The sequence below is a fragment of the Procambarus clarkii genome, chromosome 17 (genome assembly GCF_040958095.1).
Source record: "Procambarus clarkii isolate CNS0578487 chromosome 17, FALCON_Pclarkii_2.0, whole genome shotgun sequence".
Taxonomy (NCBI): domain Eukaryota; kingdom Metazoa; phylum Arthropoda; class Malacostraca; order Decapoda; family Cambaridae; genus Procambarus; species Procambarus clarkii.
Genome location: NC_091166.1, coordinates 4,249,150 through 4,266,333, shown reverse-complemented (window position 1 = coordinate 4,266,333; position 17,184 = coordinate 4,249,150). Strand labels below are relative to the sequence as shown.

Genomic DNA, 17,184 nt, shown 5'->3' with positions numbered 1-17,184 from the left:
GAAGATGCTTGAAAGGATCATCCTAAACCGACTATTGCACAAAATAGGCAGGTTAGGGGAGGGGTCAATGGATTTGTTAAAGGACGGAGGACAGCAAACTATAGTTAATTACCTTGCTAATGATACAGCTAAGTACTCCCAATAAACTCGCACCTCGGGGCAAAATTTTAAAATTTAAAATACAATACCTAAAGCCACTAATACGCATAGCGTTTCGGGCAAATATATACGAAGTAAAACCCAAACAGAGAACTGACTCCGTAGGACCCATAAAAGATGAGACTAACAATTTTAAGTTGTATGATAAAAGGGCGGCAAACACTCTCAATGAATACCTAACATCAGTGTTCACACTAGAAAGCTTGAATGACATCCCATCACCAACACAAATGTTTGTCGGAGGTAAGGAGAATGAATTAAGAGAAATACCAATTACACGCGACACAATCAGGAAGAGCATTGACAAACTAAAAGACTCAGAACCCCAAAGTGTAAATGGATTTAAGTCCCAAGTCGTAAAGGAACTGGCAAATTAATTGGGTGGTTGTAGGTAGGAGCTGCCTCGTATGGGCCGGTGGGCCTTCTGCAGTTGCCTTTGTTCTTGTGTTCTTGTGTTCTTATGTTGAGTAGCAACATTTGCAAATTTGCAGATGATACAAAAATAGGCAGGGAAATTAACACGGAAGAAGACTCACTATCACTTCAAGTTGATCTAAATAGGGTTTTGAAATGGTCAAAAGATTGACAGATGCAGTTTAATGCTGATAAATGTAAAGTTTTGAGACTAGGTAATGATGATAGTTACAAGATACGAGCTAGATGGTGTTGAGATTGCGAAGTCGGATTGTGAAAGGGATCTGGGAGTTATGATTAGTAAGAATTTAAAACAAAAGGATCAATGCATGAATGCTCGTAATAAGGCAAATAGGACACTGGGATTTATTAATCGAAGTGTTAGTAACAAGACACCTGGTGTGGTTCTTCAGCTATATCTTGCTCTGGTTAGGCCCCATTTACATTATGCAGTTCAGTTTTGGTCGCCATATTATAGAATGAATATAAATTCACTTGAACGTGTCTAGAGTAGGGTGACTAAGTTAATTCCCCAAAATAGAAATCTTTTATATGAAGAAAGATTAACAAAGCTTAAATTGCATTCACTGGAAAAGCGAAGAGTTAGGGGTGATATGATAGAGGTTTACAAGTGGATGAATGGACATAACAAAGGGGATATTAGTAGGGTATTAAAAGTATCAACACATGACAGAACACAAAACAATGGGTATAAATTGGATAAATTTAGATTTAGGAAAGACTTGGGTAAATACTGGTTTGGCAACAGGGTTGTTGATTTGTGGAACCAATTACCGCGTAACGTGGTGGAGGTGGGGTCCCTCGATTGTTTCAAGCGTGGGTTGGACATGTATATGAGTGGGTTTGGGTGGTTATAGATAGGAGCTGCCTCGTATGGGCCAATAGGCCTTCTGCAGTTACCTTTATTCTTATGCTCTTAATTCACTATGCTTGCCAGTGAAACTCCTTTTCAGAAAATCGCTGGACCATGGAATAGTTCCCCTAGTAATAGTTGAAGGTGATGTAGTGATCGAGTAATCCTTATACTCCATTATCTCATCATCATAATGGCATAACTAATTACACAAGCATTAATCCTATCCCTATTTACAGGTAACGGTTTTCCACCCTTCTATATCTTACTGTGAGGTGTCGTCACCGTACATAAGCAAGCGACTTGAGAATAGCACATTACGGGCTATTCATGCCCGTGCCACCTCTTGGGTGGCTTAATCTTTATAAATAAATCAGAATAGCACACACCACACGGGAGACATCTCCCGTCACGCAGGGTGCAGTCGCACCTCCACAGATCAGATTCAGATTCAGATTCAGATTCAGATGTTTATTCAGGTAAGGTAAATACATACAAGTGATGTTACATTAATGGATTGATATATAGATAGAGCTAGTACATTCAATGCCTAAAGCCACTATTACGCAATGCGTTTCGGGCAATCTCCAGTATCATCTCCAGTATCATCTTTTCAAACTGGTAATGGCTCAAAAGGGCCACCACTTACGGGGTATTCATGCCCGTGTCACCTCTTGGGTGGCTTAATCTTCATCAATCAATCGAATAGCACACAGTACAATCTCCAGTCAAGAATGTAGCACTCGGCGTGTACAGTTCTAATCGACCCAAGACGCTACAGCCTCGACACAGAGCAGACAGCAGACTACGACCGTTGTTCAGGTCCATGTAAACTACATCTACCCGAAGTCCTTCGTCTGAATAGCCAGTTACCAGTTACAGGAGATACTTTTTCACCCACAGAGTTATTAACTCATGGAACCGCCTACCCACCGAAGCGGTACGTGGCAAAACGATGCTGATTTTCAAAATATACCTGGAAAAGATCATTCCTCCCTACACCTGGGGGGTACCTTCGTTAAAGTAAAAAGGTATACAGAAATAACAAAGAAAATAGATATGAATACTATTACCTTCGATGTTAGTAGTAGTTGTGCAAGTGAGGAGAAAGAAAAAATATTACGGAGTTGGAAGGAAGTTTCTAAGGTACTCTCGTATCTCATGGAATGTGACGGACAGGGCAAAGGTAGTTTTATTATTAATCATGGATGAAAGTAGATTGATAATATTATCTTGGAACGTTAATGGATTAAAAACTAGAGCGGTGGATGTACACTATTATACTCTTAGAGAGAATATTAACATAGTAGCACTCCAGGAAACTGGGGATAGGGATGGTAACATTCTGAACATGAAGATGAACATGTTGAACATGAAGATGTTCAACTGCTGGGCGAGCCCTCTCCTACTCATCTGAGGGGAGGGAGATTAGATTATGCTTGTTTGATAAATGCTGAGGGCATAGAGGAGAATTGTCTTACTGTGGATGAAATGCTAAGAGATTTTGCATTACAAATACAGCTTAAACTAGATAAAAAGCATGCCTGCCTTCAGAGGAAAAGCTTAAAGTTTAATAAGTGAGAATTAAGGGGTCTTGTTGGTCATATTAAGTCTTGGTATGATACTTATAAGCCAGTTTCGGCAGAAGCATTTTATTAAGATTTAATTAAGGAGGTAGATGTATTTAATGCAACATTGAACCGGAAAACATCTGGTATAGAAAAGCATCCCCCCCATAAAAGTGTGCGGAGAAGAGAAAGGAAATTTGGAGCAGGTATTGGCAGGAGTTTGCAGAGAAAGTTAGGAGTAACAAACTTGAAGGAAATCTGGCAAGACATAAATGAAATAAGGGGTAAAAAGCATAATTTTGTTGCACATCCTGACCCGTAAGGATTTGCAAAAGGTCTCGTAAATAAATGGGCGGAAGCTGCCAAACTTAGTTCATTTAATTACCCGCTGTAACGAGAGTCGTTTGATTCTTGGAAAGATCTAAGAAAGGATTTTATACTTACAGCAGGTAACAGTGGTGATGTCACTTGCACAGGTATTACCAGAGAAGAACTAATAACGGCGATTAAAGTTGGGAAATCTACCGCCCCCTGGGGAGGATGGAGTAACTTATGAAATACTTAATGAACTTGCCATTATGACGAGAAGCCCGCTGTTAGACCTCTAATATTAATTATAAAGAGGGCAGAATTCCCAGTAAATGAAAAAGAACTATGATCATCCTTATCCCTAAAGCCAATGGAGAGTACAGACCTGTGTCTTTAACCTCGTGTTTTTGTAAAATGATGGAGAGGATCATTTTAAATAAACTTTTGTATATAATAGGTGATCAGCTGTATAATAATTTTTCGGGTTCCTCAGAGGAAAAAGTACCTCTGACTGTATTATTAAATGTCTAGCTAATGGTAATGATTATTATAGAATTTTTATTGATTCATAAGGAGCTTTTGATAAAGCCAACAAAGAGGTTATTTTATATGAATTAGCTGGTCTTGGTGTTGAAGGGAGATTATTGCGCTGGATAGGGGGATTATCTTCAGGAAAGGAAGGCTCAGGTGTGGTATCAAGGTTGTATGGTTCAAGGTTCAAGGTATCAAGGTCAAGAACTCTGCACACCTCAGGGAGGAGTGTTGAGTCTCACCCTGTTTAATGTACTAATGAATAAGATAGCATCTGAGAAATACTCAAATTGGGTAACTCCAATCATATATGCCGATGATATTTTGTTTCAGGGCAAAGATATTTCAAAGGTTCAAACAGTGTTGGACAATTTCGGAAACCTGTGTCACCACATGGGACTGGTGGTTAATGAAGACAAAACTAAAGTTTGAATGTAGAAGTCGGAGGCCCATTATATTGGAAATAAACGGTAAAAATATAGAGAGAGTTAATATATATAAATATTTGGGCATATATGTTGGATATACCCGTGAGAGTTTGGAAACTGAGATGAACAGACTGTTGAGTCAATGTCGGAAGAGATTACAACCTCTGAAGGCCTTGGCATGCTGTGGAAAGGAGTGGGAGTCCAAGTGCTACGAATGATGTACTTGAGTACTGTGAGATTTCTTATTGATTATGCTGCACCTGTCATTTCTTGTTTTGGTAAAGGTAGGATGGGCAAGTTGGAGAAGATACAAAATGAAGCCGTTGGGGGTCGTTGTGAGCCGCTGCTACCTGAATTTTTGCCCACACTTGTCTTGCAGACGTTTCTCTTCCAATAGAGCTAGTGAACTCTAGTCATTGTCTTTCCCTTTGTAACTCATCTGCAATGTATGTACCTTTACCTGAATAAAACATCTAATCTAAATCTAGATATATGTAAATGAGAAAGTAATAGAGCGAAACCTTTAAAATACTGAACAATTTGGAGGATATTGATTCATACAATTTCTTCAAAAGGTCAGATGTAACACGAACAAGGAGCAAAGGTTTCAAGCTCAACAAGCCACAGTGTAGGAGTGACAACAAATGCTTTTTAACCCATACGATTATGATCATGGCAATAAGGTTTCTAAAACAGTAGGCATTCTTCCAAAGTCAGACACTGTACTATGTTCCTCGCCCTAACCTAGTCACTCAGTATTATTCACTCATTTATCTATGTCTTGTCTATTTATGTCTTAAAGGTTACAAGACGTACATTAGTCAATACAATTGGTGCTTAAAATGTTAAGGATCTCTTGTGAAACACGGGTATTAATAAAAAAAATTATTATGTAAAATAAATAAAAAAGGCCCAAGGGCCATGAAGTAACAAGAATGCAAGGCTGTCACAAGCTGGCATAAGTAGAGAAGACGGAAGATTCTTCATATTAAAAGACCCTGCTTCTCCAAGATGGCAGTCACACCCTGCTTGCCCTGGACAATCACCATATGGAGAAGGACTGTGTACTGTGAAGGGAAGTCCACAAATGCAATGCCAGCATGAGTCAGTCTTGAAGGGTAAACGATGATGGCACCCTCACAGTAACACAAAAGCCGAGCAAGCCCAGTGAGGAAGACCTGTTGATGGGAAGGAGGAGAATCATTAGTCACAACAAAATCCACATAGAAACAAAGGAGAGAAAAAAAATAAAGTGGATGTCTTTTTTTTGTATAGACATAATAAATATTGCCATTTGGCTATGTATTTATATGATATATAATAGAATACAGCATAAAACAAAATAAGAGGGGTGGTAGGAGAAGAAAAGATTAGTGTTCAGTGAGAATCCACAAGGTCTTCTCTGAATACTCTTTATTTTCTTCAAGGCTGTGGGTCCCTACAATTGCACCAGAGATGGTACACACCCCTATTATTATTTAAACAGGTGAGTAAAAATAGGTGAGTACACATATGGTGTCAGCAAACTTAGCCTCCAAACACACACACACACATGGTATCAGCAAGCTTAGCCTCCAAACACACACATACACACATGGTATCAGCAAGCTTAGCCTCCAAACACACACACACACACACATGGTATCAGCAAGCTTAGCCTCCAAACACACACACACACACACACACATGGTATCAGCAAGCTTAGCCTCCAAACACACACACACACACATGGTATCAGCAAGCTTAGCCTCCAAACACACACACACACACACACACGTGGTATCAGCAAGCTTAGCCTCCAAACACACACACACACACATGGTATCAGCAAGCTTAGCCTCCAAACACACACACACACATGGTATCAGCAAGCTTAGCCTCCAAATACACACATGGTATCAGCAAGCTTAGCCTCTAAACACACACACACACACAAACGGTATCAGCAAGCTTAGCCTCCAAACACACACACACACACATGGTATCAGCAAGCTTAGCCTCCAAACACACACACACATGGTATCAGCAAGCTTAGCCTCCAAACACACACACACATGGTATCAGCAAGCTTAGCCTCCAAATACACACATGGTATCAGCAAGCTTAGCCTCTAAACACACACACACATACACAAACGGTATCAGCAAGCTTAGCCTCTAAACACACACACACAAATGGTATCAGCAAGCTTAGCCTCCAAACACACACACACACACACGGTATCAGCAAGCTTAGCCTCCAAACACACACACACACATGGTATCAGCAAGCTTAGCCTCCAAACACACACACACACACATGGTATCAGCAAGCTTAGCCTCCAAACACACACACACACACAGAAAATGGGGACATTGAAACAGTTAGCCTCCAAACACACACACACACACATCAAGTTGATAAACTTGATTTCAAGAGAGAGAGAGGTCACTATGGGGAACTTCAAAATTTTTTTAATAAGTAATTAGGCAGACTTGTTGCTAGACAGGGAAGTAAATTAAATGTATGCCAAATTTTGCAAAATATACAATGAAGGCACACAAACATTCATACCAAAACAGAGATGCAGGGCCAGAAAATAGGATTGGTTCAACAGAAATTGAGAGAGGGCCACAGACCAAAAGACACAAAAATGGAATGAAAGACATTGAAAAACTACAAGCAGATGTCAACAAAGTTTTCGATTGGGCAGCAGAAAATAACATGATGTTTAACAGTGATAAATTTCAGGTATGGCAAAAATGAGGATCTGAAACATAATGCAGGGTACAAAACACAATCGAATCTTCCCATAGTAGAAAAACAGCATGTCAAGGATTTGGGAATAATGATGTCCGACGATCTAATGTTTAGGGAGCATAACCAAGCAAATATTGCGTCGGCCAGAAAAATGATCGGATGGATTATGAGAACTTTCAAATCCAGGGATCCCATCACAATGATTGTACTCTTCAAGTCACTTATGTTGTCCCGTCTCGAGTACTGCTCAGTATTCACTTCCCCCTTCAGAGCAGGAGAGATTGCTGAAATAGAGGGAATACAGAGAACATATACGGCACGCATAGAAGAGATAAAACACCTAAATTATTGGGATCGTCTAAAAGCTCTCCAAATGTACTCTCTAGAAAGGAGATGAGAGAGATACCAAATAATATACACATGGAAGATACTGGAGGGCCAGGTCCCAAATCTACACAGTAAAATAACAACGTACTGGAGTGAACGATATGGAAAAAAATGCAAGATTGAACCAGTGAAGAGCAGAGGTGCCACAGGCACAATCAGAGAGCACTGTATAAACATCAGAGGTCCGCGGTTGTTCAACGTCCTCCCAGCGACTATAAGAAATATTGCCGGAACAACCGTGGACATCTTCAGGAGAAAACTGGACTGTTTTCTAAGAGAAGTTCCGGATCAGCCGGGATGTGGTGGGTATGTGGCCCTGCGGGCCGCTCCAAGCAACAGCCTGGTGGACCAAACTCTCACAAGTCGAGCCTGGCCTCGGGCCGGGCTTGGGGAGTAGAAGAGCAGAACCCCATCAAGCAGGTATCAATATAGAAAGAAGCCAAACCCCCAATCATACCAGCGATACAAAGATGCGAGAAACAACTATACAGCAGTAAGGGAAGAGGCAGAAAGAAATTTTTAAAAAGGGATAATGGATAAATGTAAAACAGAACTGGGCCTATTCTACAAATTCATAAACAACAAATTGCAGGTAAAGGATAATATCCAGAGGTTGAAAATAGGAAACAGATTCACAGAAAATGATAATGCAATGTGTGAAACATTAAACCAAAAGTTCCAAAGTGTGTTTATACAAAATGAAATCTTAAGAGAACCAGACACAATAAGAATTTCTGAGAACATCATAGAGCGTATAGAGGTGTCTAGAGATGAAGTGGAAAATATGCTAAAGGAGCTAAGTAAGAACAAAGCAGTTGGTCCAGATGGAGTTTCACCATGGGTTCTGAGAGAATGTGCATCTGAGCTCAGCCTTCCACTTCACCTGATCTTTCAGGCATCCCTGTGTACAGGAGTTATAGCAAACATGTGGAAAAAGGCTAACATAGTTCCAATCTACAAAAGTGGCAACAGGGAAGACCCCACCTCTCTCAGTTATAGACCTGAATCATTGACAAGTGTAACAGTGAAAAGATTGAAAAAAAAATAATAAAAACTAAATGGGTAGAACACCTGGAGAGAAATTATATAATATCACACAGACAGTATTGTTTTCGATCTGGAAGATCCTGTGTATCGAATTTACTCAGTTTCTATGATTGAGCCACAGAGATTTTAAAGGAAAAAGGTAGTTGGGTTGACTGCATCTATCTAGACATAAAAAAGGCTTTCGACAGAGTTCCACATAAGAGGTTGTTCTGGAAACTAGAAAATTTTGGATGGGTGACAGGTAAGCTTCTAACAGGGATGAAAAATTTTCTGACTGATAGAAAAATGAGGGCAGTAATCAGAGGCAATCGGACTGGAGAAGTGTCACAAGTGGAGCACCACAGTACATGCACCAGAAATGTTCATTGTCTACATAAATGATCTACCAGTTGGAATACAGAATTATATAAACATGTTTGCTGATGATGCTAAGATAATGGGATGGATAAGAAATTTAGATGATTGTCATGCCCTTCAAGAAGACCTGGACAAAATAAGTATATGGAGCACCACTTGGCAAATGAAATTTAATGTGAATAAATGCCATGTTATGGAATGTGGAATAGAACATAGATCCCACACAACCTACAAATTATGTGAGAAATCTTTATATAATTCTGATAAAAGAAAGAGGTCTAGGGTTGATTCTAGATAGAAAACTATCACTTGAGGCCTACATAAAGAACGTTGTGTGAGGAGCCTATGCCACGCTTTCTAACTTCAGAATTTTGTTTAAATACATGGATGGCAAAATACTAAAGAAATTGTTCACGAGTTTTGTTCGGCCAAGGCTAGAATATGCAGCGGTTGTGTGGTGCAAGAATCTTAAGAAGCACATCAACAAACTGGAAAAGGTGCAAAGACATGCTACTAAGTGGCTCCCAGAACTAAAGGGCAAGAGCTATGTGGAGAGGTCAGAGGCATTAAATATGCCAAAACTAGAAGACAACAAAAAGAGGTGATAAAATCACTATGTACAAAATAGTAACAGGAATTGATAAAATCGATAGGGAAGATTTCCCGAGACCTGGAACTTCAAGAACAAAAGGTCATAGATTTAAACTAACTAAACAAAGATGCCAAAGAAATATATAAAAATTTCCTTTCGCATACAGAGTGGTACACGGTTGGAACAAGTTAAGTTAGAAGGTGGTGGCGGCCAAGACCGTCAGTAGTTTCAAAGCATTATGTGACAAAGAGTGCTGGGTAGACGGGACACCACGAGCGTAGCTCTCATCCTGTAACTACACTTAGGTAATTACATATGGTGTCAGCAAGCTTACCGTCGAAACACACACAAACAGCCTGCCTATTATTCAAGGCCTTCTCTGAGTACTCTCTATTTTCTTCTCTGAGGCTATGGGTCCCTAATCTTGCACCAGAGGTGGTACAACTTTTAAGTTTTTAACTACTGCACTGAGCACCTGATTTTGGCAAAGACTTCTTAGTGCAATTGTCAAGGACATAGTTCTGGTATTTTTTGGTTTATAAATATTCAGGTATAGTTAATGTCAAAATGTTTCAAAACTCAACAATTTATATTTCAAAACAAAAAAAGTAATGAAAACATTACAAAACATTAAAATATAGCCTAATTAATTAATTAATAAAATAGCACAACTCTCAGAATGTCTGAAGGTGCTTTGAGCAATGAAGTAGTTAATTTTATATATATAATATTATATATATAATATATATTTACCTGTGACTACTGCTTTGCAAAAATTTGATCTCTGTGAAAATTGGTCTCGTCATTGCTAGGAGATATTTTAAGACCATGATTTGCTGTGGATGGCACTGTAGTCTTCAAGTCATCAATCTAAAAATAGAGGTAATCTTTTAAAATGTAAATTTTGTATAAAAAAAATGCAAAAATAAATTGCAAGAATAATATGAAGTTATTATACAATTTTTTTAATTATTTAAATATTTGTGAGACATTATTAAGAAATGTATGAAGTACAGATTCTCTAAGACCTGATATGTATCTGCTTATGTTCCACCACATTACATTCAGGGCTGAAGAGAAAACACAGCCAGTAAGGTAATGATCACTTAGGATGGACTGGGATGCTACATGTAGGTGGGGGCTAAGCTGCGTTAGGCTAGGATGCCCAGCCTGCCTTGTCTAGGCTGGGCTGGGCTAGGCAACACTAGAAAGGAGTTAACAAATCTCTGGAGTGCCTTACTTTTCCTGATATCCTTAAAAAAGCAAGAATGATGCCATTTTATAAAGGAGGCGAGACAGCAGAAATAAACAATTAAAGAAAAATATCAAATCTATTTATACTTTCAAAAATATTTGATTTTTTTTTTTACAAACATCTCTTCCTACTTTGTAAAATTCAACATGAATACAAACACACACACACATCCCTAGGAAGCAGCCCATAGCAGCTGTCTAACTCCCAGGTACTTATTTACTGTTAGGTGAACCAGATATAGAGAATAACCACAAAATGCTATCTTTATAAGAACTATCTTGTAAAGCCACTAGTACATGCAGCATTTCAGGCATGATATATGATATATATATATATATATATATATATATATATATATATATATATATATATATATATATATATATATATATATATATATATATATATATATATATATGTCGTACCTAGTAGCCAGAACGCACTTCTCAGCCTACTATGCAAGGCCCGATTTGCCTAATAAGCCAAGTTTTCATGAATTAATTGTTTTTCGACTACCTAACCTAACCAAACCTAACTTTTTCGGCTACCTAACCAAACCTAACCTATAAAGATAGGTTAGGTTAGGTTAGGTAGGGTTGGTTAGGTTTGGTCATATATCTACTTTAATTTTAACTCCAATAAACAAAATTTACCTCATACATAATGAAATGGGTAGCTTTATCATTTCATAAGAAAAAAATTAGAGAAAATATATTAATTCAGGAAAACTTGGCTTATTAGGCAAATCGGGCCTTGCATAGTAGGCTGATAAGTGCGTTCTGGCTACTAGGTACGACATATATATATATATATATATATATATATATGTCGTACCTAGTAGCCAGAACTATATATATATATATATATATATATATATATATATATATATATATATATATATATAATATATATATATATATATATATATATATATATATATATATATATATATATATATATATATATATATATGTCGTACCTAGTAGCCAGAACGCACTTATCACTTATGGCTTACTAAGTACGACATATATATATATATATATATATATATATATATATATATATATATATATATATATATATATGTATATATATGTCGTACCTAGTAGCCAGAACTATATATATATATATATATATATATATATATATATATATATATATATATATATATATATATATATATATATATATATATATATATATATATATATATATATATATATATGTCGTACCTAGTAGCCAGAACGCACTTATCAGCCTACTATGCAAGGCCCGATTTGCCTAATAAGCCAAGTTTTCCTGAATTAATATATTTTCTCTAATTTTTTTCTTATGAAATGATAAAGCTACCCATTTCATTATGTATGAGGTAAATTTTGTTTATTGGAGTTAAAATTAAAGTAGATATATGACCAAACCTAACCAACCCTACCTAACCTAACCTAACCTATCTTTATAGGTTAGGTTCGGCTAGGTAGCCGAAAAAGTTAGGTTAGGTTAGGTAGGTTAGGTAGTCGAAAAACAATTAATTCATGAAAACTTGGCTTATTAGGCAAATCGGGCCTTGCATAGTAGGCTGAGAAGTGCGTTCTGGCTACTAGGTACGACATATATATATATATATATATATATATATATATATATATATATATATATATATATATATATATATATATATATAATATATATATATATATATATATATATATATATATATATATAATATATATATATATATAAATATATAGATATATTTTTTATATAAATTAAATTAAAAAAAATCATTTCTCTATGGTCTGACAAGTGGAGGGTTCCTACAAACTCAACCAGAGGTGGTACCCTCTATATATTAATAAAAAGGCAAGGCTATGCTAAATCTAGGCAGGGATTGGCTTGGCTAAGCTGGTCAGGGCTTGGCTAGGGTAGGAAGGACTGGTCATGTTTAAAAGCAAGGCAAGACTAGGCAAGGGTATACTGGGATAGGCTTGGCTACGGTAGGCTAGGAAGAGGTAAACTAGGATAAGCAAGGCTGTGCAAGCACTATGCACAGCTATAATGAACTATGCTAAGATGGTTTAAGCTGGGCTAGGTTAGGATAAGCTGAGTCATGCAGGGCCCCGATTGACCAGTGGAGTCTAATGGTCTAACCTTCTAGCTAGTTTGCTGACCTAAGAGTGTAAATGCCTAGCCCCTAACCTGAGATATATACAAGAGTTGTTACATTCTTGTACAGCCACTAGTACGAGTAGCGTTTCGGGCAGGACCCTGGAATACGATCCCCGCCGCGAAGAATCGTTTTTTCATCCAAGTACACATTTTACTGTTGCGTTAAACAGAGGCTACAGTTAAGGAATTGCGCCCAGTAAATCCTCCCCGGCCAGGATACGAACCCATGACATAGCGCTCGCGGAACGCCAGGCGAGTGTCCTACCACTACACCACCTGCTGCAATATTATTATAAAAGAAATATTACTTATTATAATCGTAAATACTAAATACCTGTTGTGTTGATTTAGGGGCGACGACGATCGTGGGATCGGATGCGAGCCACAGGTGGCCTACACCATGCTTTCTAAGGCGTCCATCTCATAACAAAAACAAATCCGTGCATTCATACACTAACAGAGACCCCGTGGTTATTCGAATACTTGCAATTCTTTTACTTAAAATAATAACAATTAGATTAATAATAATTAACATAATTTTTACTGAAGATTCATAAAAATCATTAATACTATTTTAAAAGAAAATTTGTAAGACATCTGAAAACAGATATACAGACTTTGTGTGATATTTATTTCAACATTATATATTAATAGAATGTTGTAACTATTATTTTTAAATATTAGGTAGTTTCCAGCTACGTATATCGCATATAAACGTTGCAAAAAGATTTTAGACTGAATTAACACATTACACATTTATGGAGTAATTAACAACAAAACAATCTTTATTTTCATTGCAGAACATATATCAGAGCATACTAGTGACTCATACATTTAAAATAGTGTGATTTTTAAACAATTCGGTTGTAAACCCGCAGAACCGCCTACCCGCCAAAGACGTAACATAAGAAATGGTATATAATTCATTATTTTAAATTACATATATAATCATTAATAATTTTCGGCAGCTATCGAGGTTCTCCATAGGTAAATTCCTGTACTCTAACAAGATGCTACTTGCTGTTTAGCTGTTTAAATTCTTGGAAAATTGTAATGACCAGCGACATAATATATAACAATGAAATAATAGCTGGTAACTGTAGGTGAACGAAAAATTAAATTCCAAATTGATTAGATGGTTTCCTAAATATAAAGATCGACCTGAAGGAATTTTATGAATTATGGACTAATTAAACAAAAAAATAGGTAATTTTACTTGAAGAACAGATACCAGAGAATAGTTAGTGAGTACATTTATATTGTATAATGGGAGAAAGCCCCTGGTAGCCGCGAATTAAAATAACCACCTACATTAATTGATAACTAGGAAATTGTATCTGGAAACTTTATCTGAACGAAAACACAATACCAATTTGTTTAGATGTTTTTCTTAATATAAAGATCAACAGTAAGGAATCTTATTCATTATGGACAAATTAACAAAAAAAACGATAATTTTCATTGAGGACCATATATTAGAGCATACTTAGTCACTTATATATTAAAAGTATTGTGTATTTTGAACCATTGGGGTTGTAAACAAACAGAACGGCCTACCCGAAAAGTCGTAACATAAAATGTTGCATATGTTTGCTAATTTATTATTTGATAAATGATTATTATTAATTTACGACAACTATAGAGGTTTCCCATTAGTTAAATTACTGTAGTCTGACTAAATGCTACTACGAAACCTATATAAATCCTGGGAAAGTCACAATGACCAGCGACATTAAAGCATAGAGGGTTAAATAGTAACAGGCAACTGTCGGCGAACGAAAAATTCATTTCCAAATTTATTAGATGTTTTCCTAAATATAAAGATCGATAGGCTGGAATTTTCTGGATTATGGCCTAATTAAGGCAAAAAAATATATATTTTTACTTGAAGAACAAATATCAGAGCATAGTCAGTGAGTTATAGAATAATAAGAGTGTGGTATTTCATTGTATAACAAGAGATAGTCCATGGAAGCGATAATAGACGTAGTTTTACACAAAATAACGTCCAAAAACAGCCGTAGAGTCAAACGGCAAATGTTGACGTTCTTTTTAAGAGGACAGGTTGGATGCATTGCGTTTATGCTTTTTGTTGTCACTGCTTCTCCTCTTCTCTATTATTATAAATAATCCTACACCTTAATAACAATAACGAGGCACAAGCAGTTGTTACAAAATTAATATTAATAGTTTCTGGCTTATAAACTTCCGTTTAAGCACAAGGGACGTCTTCGCTTGGCAATGTTTACAATCTCTCTGGCTAGCGTCGTCTCCCCCGGTGTTCGTGAGACAAGTAGCCGTCTACACCGGATTCGTGAAATATTTATATTTTCGACACGCTATTCTTAATTTTTATAGATAATATTTAGCGGTATGCAGTTATTATTCCTTTCTTTAGGATCATGTTGTCTTTCTTGAATAGTGGTTATATCTTAGTGTTCTTATGAGAATGTGGATTTTCTCATGTTTGGATTCAGACGCCTATAGTGTCGAAAACGGCTCGGATTGCAGTTGTTGTTGTTGTTGTTAGAAGAGGAAGCCTCGTGGATCTGTTCTATATATACAGCTTAGGTCGACTGCTAGCAGCCGTGGAGTGAGGACGTTTACCGACCCTCCGTGGCTGTTGGAGTTGTTTGCTGTTTTGGTCGTCAGGTGGTGTGGGCGTCCCTGCCCTACCAGTTTTGTTGCCTGCCTGGCTGCGTTGACGTGGCAGTTCTGACATGGGGGGCCATCTTCCTCCTGTTCAGCGTGTGAACTCCGTGGGCCTGGAGTTCACTTGTAAGGCTGGTTATCCGACCATCGAGATGGTGATGTGTGACATGCTTCGTGTCCCGGTGGAAGCTGTTTACGGTGTGGAGCTAGTTACGGCCCATCGGGTTGTTATAGTTCGTGGGGGAGGACGAGTACCGGAACTTCCTCCGTCGGTACGGGGGGGCGTACGTTGCCGTTGCCAGATGATGCCGGCTCTGTGGCGATTTCGGACCGCAGTGGTGCCCTGACTTATGTCAGTGTCCATGGTGCGCCCCTGGAGTTCCCTGATGACCTCCTCCGGCGTTACTTCGGGGGTTTTGGTACTGTTGTCAGCGTGCGGGTGAACACGCTCTCCTCGGGGCGGTATGCTGGGAGGCGTACAAACATTCGCACGTTGGGGATGCGCCTGCGGTCGGATATACCTTCTTCTGTCCGGCTTATGGGGTACTACGTCCGGGTGTATTATGGCCGGCAGTCTCGTACCTGTTTCCGGTGTGGCCTGTTGGGGCATCAGGCTGCCGGGTGCTCTGAGGCCCCTGCTGCTCCTGTCAACTTGGTCCGCGACGAGGATTTCCCGCCGCTCCCTCTGGCGGCAGTCTCCGGTGATGTTGATGAGGTGGTGCGTGTCCCGTTTGCTGCTGCAGCTTCCCCGGCGGCGCCTGCCGTTCCTCCGGTTGTTGTCGTCCCTCCTCCGGTTGTTGTCGTCCCTCCTCCGGTTCTTGAGGTAGCCTGATCCTGTCGCTGTCCCAGCTGCTCCCGTGGGCCTTCCTGGAGCTCCCTGTGTGACGTCGCTGTCTTCTCCCTCGTCTTCTGATGCTGCGCCTGGCCCTGTGTCCGTGACTCGGGTCCCGGATGTGCTGGGTGCTGGGGTGGCTGCGGAGCCTCCTGCTGTGTGTGGCCCAGTTCCCCCTGTGGTTGAGGCTGCTGCCGTCCTGGCGTCGGTTCCTTCGGCTCGTGGTACCCGTGTTTCTGGGTCACTTACCGGCTCGGACGATATCCGGCCGGTGCCCAAACGTTCCCGGCGTTCGTCTTCTTCCTGGGCCGACGCTGGTGACTTCAGTGACTATGGGGCTTCGGATGTTGACAGTGTGGATACGGATGCGTCGATGTCTCCGCGGTTCGTGGTGGCGGAGGTCCATGTTCCTGCCGGTGCTGGTGCCTGTGTCTCGGACGTGCCTTCGGTTCTTTCTCCGCCGGGGGACTCTCCACAGTGGGGGGTGGTGGCTCCCGCTGCCAGGGATGGTGTGGACTCTGGCGCTGGGCGTGGCCTGGTGGTGACGTTACGGAAGGACGCGCGCCGTCCGGGTTCCCTGCTGTCGTCTGGTGGTGTGCCCGGGGCCGCGGGTACCCCTGTGGTGCGGGTGCGCGTTGGGGCCCTGGGGGACGTGTTGCCGGCGTCTGTGATGCCACCGGGTCACTGGTCGAAGATTGCCGAGTTACTGCTGTCTGACGGACCGGAGTGCTTTCGTGGGGGGCAAGTTCCCTTCCTGTGGGGCGAGTAGCGACTTCTCGCCTCAAGAGTACTACCATCTGGGTCCCCAGTTTGCAGGTGTTTGTTGCCCCGGTTCCGGATGTTATGGCGTCCCCGGTGGATGGACGAGACCCTT

The 17,184-nt window shown here is 39.5% G+C and overlaps 1 long non-coding RNA gene across 1 annotated transcript; it reads right to left on the bottom strand.

The window, feature by feature from the left end:
- Nucleotides 1–5,195: 5,195 nt before the first annotated feature.
- LOC138365726 (uncharacterized) lies at nucleotides 5,196–13,296 on the bottom strand. Its single transcript, XR_011228957.1, has 3 exons — nucleotides 13,161–13,296; nucleotides 10,159–10,275; nucleotides 5,196–5,461 (listed from the first exon to the last, which is right to left on the bottom strand). It is a non-coding gene; the product is annotated as an uncharacterized lncRNA (long non-coding RNA).
- Nucleotides 13,297–17,184: the final 3,888 nt, after the last annotated feature.